Source organism: Symsagittifera roscoffensis, chromosome 1, assembly GCF_963678635.1.
Source record: "Symsagittifera roscoffensis chromosome 1, txSymRosc1.1, whole genome shotgun sequence".
Taxonomy (NCBI): domain Eukaryota; kingdom Metazoa; phylum Xenacoelomorpha; order Acoela; family Convolutidae; genus Symsagittifera; species Symsagittifera roscoffensis.
Genome location: NC_087062.1, coordinates 2,386,245 through 2,394,938, shown reverse-complemented (window position 1 = coordinate 2,394,938; position 8,694 = coordinate 2,386,245). Strand labels below are relative to the sequence as shown.

Genomic DNA, 8,694 nt, shown 5'->3' with positions numbered 1-8,694 from the left:
TATCGTCCGTCTGTTTATTTTTGTCGCCTTAATCCTCTATTTTTTTTTGAAGTTTGAGCTTTCCTCCAAGTTATTGTTACAACAATGTTTGAGTCGACAAAGCCCAGGAGTTTGACTCCAGTCGGGACATTGGACCAGCAGGATGCAAATAGAAAATGTTCGGCTGTTTTAGATTTTTGTGTGTCTGCTTATTTTTGTCGGTTTAGTTCTCGCAAAAAGAAATTTTGGAAATTTCGGCTTCTTTCTAGAATTTCGAAAGCTCCTTGTTAAGTTTATAATGGTGCTGGCAATTTTGTTCCGGATATTTTGTGCTTTTTTGCGATTTTTATAATAGAAACGATTTCTTGAAGTTTTTTCAGTTTGTGGTTTTTCTTTTATTTGATTTAATCATAGTCATTCATTTTTGTATCGCAAATAGTGCATAGCTCATCTTTGCCACTGTGTGAAGATTGGAGGCAACTTTATTGTTAGAAGTCCCTTTTCTCTCGGGTTTCAGATAGCTTTTTACTTTGGTGGTAAAGTCTAAAATTGTTCAGAAGTTGATGCGAAGATGGAGCTAAATGGGAATCAAGCATGACAGTGGGTCATAATTATAGATCATCGGAGAGTTCTCGATGAGGGTGCACCAGGATACGAGCTTTCCATTTTATGCTGTAAAACTTTGCTTAGCCTCAATTGTTCCGGATTGTGTTTCATTGGTTAAGTTACCTGAAATTGCATAGTTTGAAGGCAAAAATAAAAATACTCTTGTTATCAAATTTGGTGGTTTCCAGAGTGTGATCGAACAAGTTTTTCATGACAAACGTTTTTTTTTCGGTTCAGCGTTAGGATAATCAACCTTTGTCGGCTAGTTGTCGTTCGATTAATGTTATCTAAAACTTATTTAACGCCGGTTAATAATAACGCAAAAACTTATATATGTGCAAAATACGAGTTTTATCTGGTCTTTGAAAAAGTGTTAAAAGATTTGAATGAGAAAATCAATTTGGAATTATATGCAGTGCCATTTTACAAACAGGATAAAAAATTATAAAACAAACTTTGTTTTGATCTGCGTTTCCTAGTTGATATTTTTTAATTCTTCAAGTCTGCACAATTGGTTTGTGTTTTTAAAAGGCAGGCTTTAAACGGAACTTTATCGTGAAATTTATCGAAAAACGCGGATACATAATCAGCTTTTGATTTTCAGGCCTTTGTATAGTGTATTACTTTTGTCCTATATGATATATTTGAAAACAAAATGTTTGAACATTCTGAAGAATACGAATGGTATGTGGCTTTTGAAGAAGTCTTTAAAGAACTGAATACGAAACAATTAGCTTCAACTAGAACAGTCGCTGATGAAAAAATCTTGCTATTTTCGATTAAACTAATAGGATATTTTGTCTGCCGGGGTTGCGGCAAAAGATGGAATTCTATGAACAGTCAAGTGAAGTTTTCGTACATGATCGTCCCAAAGCATAGTCGGGGTGAGTTGAGAATTTGTAAGCAGTTTGGAGAGAAATGTCGCTTCTGTATCGAATTCAATCCTTTCGTTCAGTTTTCTATTCCAAGGATTGATAACGACCATAAGTTGTACGCCATGGAGTGCCTTTATCGACTTGTGAATTTGAAATTTTATGGGGTTAATTTGGAGAGACCAACAGCTGAATTCAAAGGTAGTGGAGTGCACTTCGAAGCTGGCTGCGAAGCTTGTGCGTTCGGGGGTGTCGTGCCAATCCACTTTTTCGCGGCATTCTTGTAGATAGAAAATGTGAATTCAATGCTAGCTTCAGGGATGACAAACCACGCTCGATTATCTGGCGGCTGTATTTTGGCGATGAAAAAAAATTTTATGAGCCAACGTTTGAAGATAATTTTAAGAAAGAAGTGTTTCTCCGAGCAGATCAACTGGCAACGGTGACTCAATCCTCTTTTGGCTCTCCGCCTAGAGAATGAAAGAGTCAGAATATCTTTTGTTATTCAATAGCTGATAAACTAGTGGTTGAAAACTCCAAACAGCTGCGCTACATAAAAATCTCTTCTATTCTATTAACTTGAAAAAATCTCTTCTATTCTATTAACTTGAAATTTCCTGAAATTTTAATTATCACATTGAGTTGCTGAAATTTATTTGGTAAAATGGTGTTAAAGAATTGATTAGCTTAGCTTAGATTCAATTTTCCATAAAAAAATATATATTTTTTTGCTGTTATTAAACAGTTTTATATATCCTATTTTTTCATGCTTGGAAAAATCGAAGTTAAGTCTGTCTAATCATCTGCTTCATACAAAGCAGCTGAGGTTCTGTAATATATCGTGAAGCAAACTTCTGGAAGCCGTTTTGATGAAATGGAGTCGGACCTGTTTATACAATTTAATCTTACACCACGAGGTGACTTTTTCCGGTGCCGAAAAGGGTTGACCTCAATATTCAAAGTAATAAGCTAATTTCGCTTGCGATCGGCAAATGTTATCAAATCAGAATAAATACTTTTTCCAGGCTAGCCACCTTTAACAAAAAAATGAATCATTCGGGGCAGCAGTTGGCATATATGTTCTGATGAAATTTCTTTTTGTTAACATATTTTCTGAGCTTGTCTGCATTTTTTAGCCGCCGCTCTGTTCGATGTTTTCAATTGCTGAATGTATATCAACTCCTATTATTTAATTTCTTCTGCTGAAAGGTTTTCGGCCTTAAGGATTAACAATTGTCCACCCAGGTAATTGCCTGCTTAGTTTCCGCTTGATCAGGCTGGTTTTTCTCTTGTTTTGAGTCTTATTTAGTGTAAAGTCTTCAAAAAATGTTTAAGTAACTTCTCATTTTGTTAATGTGTTTCTACCGTTACCGTATCAGTATTTAAGAGTCAATGAACATTGTTCAGACTCTTATATAGGTGATCTTTTTTTCAATTTTTTGTTCTCTCTCAAAATAGATTTTTTTGTACTTTGAATTTGATTTCGTTTTAAGTTCAGCTCGTTTCTTTTGTTAAAGGGAAGGCAAAATCCAATAACAAACTGCAAAAGTGTGAAGTTCACGAAAACGTGATCGAATCCTACTTTCGAGAGTGAAATTGAGTTCTCAGATTTACCAGCGGATTTAAAACGTTACTTAATAATTCAGTTTTCTCAAATTAGGTTAACTTTTATCAAAAAAAATGCCAGTCGTATATTGTTCTGAAATTCAAAGAGCTTTGATGCTATCTATTTTTTTAAAATTCGAAAGCCAGTGTTTTTTTTCTGTTTTCTTGTTTTCATTGACTCTTTCAACTGTCTGATGCCTATGTTTTTAGTTCACCAGTTGGTCAGCTCACAATATTATCATAGCCTTGAAGAATAAACAGTTGGATTTTTGCTGTGTGCAATATTTTCTGTGGTGCTACTCAGTTTTCTTTCAGTTCTACGTCATGAAATTGCGTAGGAGTTGATATACTTATAAAATTTGTCGAGCCTTTTTGGTTTAAGTAACTGCAAGCTATTTTAAGTTTTTAAGGAGAAACAAGTTTTTGAGGTCAAATTTCAAATTCTATCAATTAGATTTATACAGTTTGTGTGGGAAATTTTTTGGCAATATAGGATCCTCATGATGTTAAGGTGTTTAAGGCGATGTAAGCAAGGGTATTGCAATCGGTATAAGACTTGTTTTTTCACCGTAAATAACTGATCACAGGACTCATATCCTGGATTTGTTTATCTACTGGGCCTTTCTGTTGCAACAGACATTTTGAGCTTGTTAATAGGTTTCGGCTTATTGTATATCGACTAAGTGGCCTCTTAGTCCGTCGTTTAATGACCGAAAAAGTTTTTGTGTGTGTGTGTGTGTGAATTGTTTTATTAGTTTAGAAATTTTTGACATGAAGGGGGTTATTGAGAATACCGGCTTTGATACCGCTTGGTAAGTACAGTTTCAATTCAATCATCAATTCGGCGCATCTGGCGTAGAGGTAACAACTACTTCATACGGCAAAATTATGTTGTTCGAATCCGGCCGGGACCTGTTTTTTTTTTTTGCAAGCCAGAGTTTTTGGGCTTTTTCGGACTGTCGTCCGTCTGTTTTTTTTCGATTTTTCCCGTATCCCGACTTTTGTTGAAGGTTCAGCTTTCTTCCAATTTACTGTAACACCAATTCTTGAGACCACAAAGCCCGGGATTTTGGTTCAATATTTAGCCAGCTTAGATTATTGTCTGTCTGCTTTTTTTGACGGTTAAGTTCCTTAGAAAGTACTTTTTTGAAAATTTGGCTTTTTTCTAACATTTTGAAAGCTCCTTGTAAAGTTTCTAATGGTGTAGGTAGTTTTGTTTCTGATTTTTTTGGATATGTGATGTTAGTATTGAAAATTGATTTGACGAAAACGATTTTTTGAATATTTTTTAAGTTTCAATGAACGTAGTTCAGACTCTTATTATACGTCGTGATGTTTTTTTTGGTTTTTTACGGACTTGTGATTTCTTTTTCAGTTCAGTTCTTTTGCTTTATTAAAGGAAGGCAAACTCCCCTATGGAACAGCAAATTTAAAAAGGCCAGAAAAAACGCGGCCAGGGGGTATGCGGACGTCCATGTATCAACATAGGGAATAGATTTCCCAATGTATTAAGATAGGGAATAGAATTGGTAAGGTTTCATGGTTTGTCTGATGGTAAGAGAATGGTAAAAAAACGGTATTTTTTTTTAGATTTTGTGTGGAAATGTCTAGTTTTTTTCGCAAAGATTTCGGCGCACGTTACCTAACTCGTAAATATTGTTGTTGTATTACGTGGGAATAGATTTTACAATGTGTTGAAATTGGTTATAGCTTTCAGATGGTAAGATAAAAAGTTTCGAGAAAAATTTTGGCGCCCGATTTTGTCGATACAGCAATGGTTAAGATTCGAAAAGGGATTGATAAAAATCCCATTAAGATAAAGAATGGATTTTCTCAACGCCTTCTAATTAGTTTCGGATGCTAAGTTTAAGATTAATCTCAAGTTTAAGATAGTTTTTGTGCATAAATCTCATTTTTTTTTGGAAAAATCTTATTTTTTTTGGAAAAATCTCATTTTTTTGGGAAGTTTTTACAGTTTTTGGCTACTTCTTGTAATCGGTCTTCGTCTAACCTGAAGAAAACCTATGTTTTTTATGTTAAAAGAATGGAAATCCGAATTTTTGATTAATTGCTATCATTTTAAAACAATGACACAAAACTTTGATAAAAAATATAAATTTTCTTTTTTCCACAAAAAGTAGAATTACGATAAAATTTTATCTAATTTAAGCTAAGATGTGTGTTCTATAGTGTGGTGAATACTAAAAACAATGCTCAAATCAGCTAAAAACATGCTGAAACTTTCGAGTTATCTGAAGAATCGTGAAAATAACCAGATTTTTTGAAGAAGTAAATACATTCGTTTCATATTATACTCAGCATCTATTTTACAGCTATTTATTAATTCTTAACTACTACAACATCTGGGAAACTTTTCGCGATGACTATAGTAAATTTAAGTGATTGATGTAAAATGAAATCTTTAATGTTGAAATAACTTTAAAAAACGTGTGAAAGCTTTATAAAAGTATATTAGAATGTGGATGAAGTGAAACCAAAACTTCTTCATAACTAGATTTTTAGCTAGCTTTTTAGCTTCTACAACATAACTTATCATGAATATGTTGTTTACATTTGGTTTTTTAAGGTTAGTTATGCTCTCTGCCTTTTATAGTATCTCAATATTGAACTCACTTTGCATGAAATTTTAATCAAAATTGGGGAATTTAACGAACAATTTGCTGGCAGAGGTCAAATTAGAAAGGCAATCGTCTAAACATTACCCCGCATTTTGTCCATGCTTACCTTTAGCAGAGACCAATTCTCTTAAGTTATTACTGTTATTTTTTTTAGCAAACACTCAATGTTTGTAATCACTCACTATCTTTGTTCTCGCAAAATATAGTTAAAAACTGTTTTATTCTGGATTTTCGTCGGAGTTTCTCGAAAATGTTATAGTGAGAGAGAATTGGGACCAACTGAAGCATTCAAAATAAAAAAACAAGCTTATCATAGAAATAAGAATATTTAGGTGTTTTTACGAAAAGTTATACGAAGAAATCTATTGGTTTTTATTTGAAAAGCTTCGATGATTTTTTTCTACAGAAGAAAATATTTTGTTATTCACTGCAATGCAAGTAGAATTGAGCAAATAAACTTAGTTATGAAAAAACTTCCCAAGGGACACTCAGAAAACTGACTCAGAAAATAGAATCCAGGTATGAAACGAATTGAAGCATTCAAATGAAAAACTTAAACATATGGTAGAAATGAGAATATATAGGATTACTTTTACAGAAAGTTCTAAGAATAAGTCTAATGGTTTTTTTCTGAAAAGCGTCGATGTTTTTTCTACAGAAGAAAATTTTTTGTGATTTACTGCAATACAAGTTGAAATAAGCAACTATACTTAGTTATGAAAAAGCTTCCCAAATAACACTCAGAAAATTGACTCTAGGTGTAAACTGTATCAATTGAACAAATTTTATCAAAATTAAAGCAAAATTCATTGAGCAAAATCTTAACAGCTCCACATAGCTCTCCAATTGTGAAAAAATGAAGCTAATAACAGAAAAAAAAAACGAATTTCACAGTATATCTGATTTTTGATTTGTACTTCATCTATTATCTTCCACAATAGCTATTTTTACTGGATCCCAACAAAAAATATGTTTTTATGTTGGATTTTTTCTTAATATTTTAATTATAACTCAAATTGAAGCAATACAATCTCAAAATTCTTAGAGAATTAAATTGAACACTGTAGTGGGGTGCTATCAGGAAACACTCAGTGGTTGCAAATCTAATGTCCAAGTTTGACGGCTCACCTTTTGGTTTCTGAGATATGGCGTTTCTTATGACTTTTCTATTTTTTTTTTCAAAAAGTTAGATATAAAATACTAATTCAATTTGAAATTCTCAGTCTTATAGTGGGGTGCTGTCAGGGTTCTCTAAGAGATTGTAAATCTTGCGTCAAATAATGACTGCTCAAATCCTTTTGATTTTTCGAGATATGGAGTTTTATATGATTTTTTCTTTTTTTTTTCAAAAAACTTAGATATAAAAAACTAGTCAATCTTGAAATTATCGACCCGATAGTGGAAATACTGTCAGAGTCCACGCAGGGGTTGCAAATCTAACATCAAAATATGAGTGCTCAATTTTTTTGGTTTTCGAGATATGGCGTTTTTTAATATTTTTGCATTATTTTTTTTTCTTCATAAACTTAGATATGAAAACAATTAACGGAACTTGAAATTCTCAACCCAATTGTGGAGCTACGTTAGGGTACACTCATGTGTTGCAGTTCCCTCCAATTGTGACTGCTCAAATCCTTTTCCAAGATGTGGCGCCTGATAAATGAGCCCAGTTCATGTTCACGGTTTAGTACATGTTTTTGGAAGCTCTTTTAACGTTCAACGTACTATTTGAAGCACCGTAGGTGGGAGTCATGCGCTAGTTTTGTTTTTATTTGGCGAGGCGACTTCTATTTTAAATGGCATCAATAGTTTTCGCTCAATGAAGGCAAATTCACTGCGGTTTATGTTTGTGGTACAGTAAAACTGGATTTAGCAGCGGTTACGGCTCTTAATAACTTTGTTCGTGGTCTTTGGTGAACAAATACTGTTTTATTCAAAATTGTTCTTAATTTTAGCTTCACCTTTGTCTTAAACTCACTTTCAAGTCACTTTAGCGGATGAAACGAAAGTTTTTCTCCTACAAAAACTGGCGCTTGAGTGAGCTTTAAGAACAGGTTTAGCTGAAGGATAATTCAGCTGATGAAGAAATTAATCAATTGATACTCAGTGCAGGTAAATGTTATTCAAAAAGTTCGTTTAATGTTTTTGAAATCCAAAGAGTCTTAAAGTGTGTAGTTTGTGATTAAGCTGTTTTAAAATGAAGGAAAAAAAGGGAGACAAGAAAAAGAGAGAATAACTTGATTGCAGAAAGAGACAGAGTGTGTGAGACAACTGATAGAAGGAGGAGATAGTGAAAAACTGAGGTTTAATAAATACGACAAGCAAATTAGACGATCAGAAAATAACAGAATTTAGACGATAACTTTCGTACAAATTGCGTGAAATTTGTTTACAAACTTAAATTGTTTTTTGGTTGAGTAAATACTGGCTTTCCAACCACAATTTTTTTTCTCGGAAGTTGCCTGATTTTAGGTTTGCGACTTTCCGCAAAATCAATACACCGTTTATTAAAATGAGTTTTGCCAGGGTGACGAAGCTACGCTCCATTTCCAGATATTACTGACTATCCTATTTACGAATAGCATGAGGAGAGAAGAAAAATACATAAGAAAATCATTACATAGAGCAGAAGAGCTTGGGAGGAAAACAACTAACAGACAGCAGAAGATTCAAAAAAACTAAGCTCCTCAAATTACTTCACTACTTGATAACAAAAATTTATGCATTTTTTGATCTTATATGTGAAAAACCATCTATCTGTTAAGAGCAGTAGGTTTTTTCTGTTAGCCCGGCTAAAGCCACACATCTGCAGCGGAAACTGAAAGCGGTTTCGAGGGACAGTCGAAAAAGCGGCAAGAACTGTGGGGGTGCAAGTAAGCAGGTTGGGCAAATTTAGGAGAGGGAGCTATCTAGGCGGAAAAGGTAAATTAAGTGACCAGACTGGAGTTGGACGAGGTTACAGCCGGTAGTTTTTGAAAGGGATTGTTCTGAAG

At 33.6% G+C, this 8,694-nt stretch overlaps 2 protein-coding genes across 2 annotated transcripts in view; one reads left to right on the top strand and one right to left on the bottom strand.

Annotated features, from left to right (window-relative positions):
- Positions 1–8,694, bottom strand: part of LOC134856977 (RNA polymerase-associated protein RTF1 homolog) — a 607,680-nt gene that overhangs the window by 118,662 nt on the left and 480,324 nt on the right. The gene's annotated exons all lie outside the window — the stretch shown is intronic.
- The window catches only part of LOC134856993 (26S proteasome complex subunit SEM1-like), a 33,842-nt gene that overhangs the window by 22,491 nt on the left and 2,657 nt on the right, over positions 1–8,694 (top strand). The window lies entirely within an intron of this gene.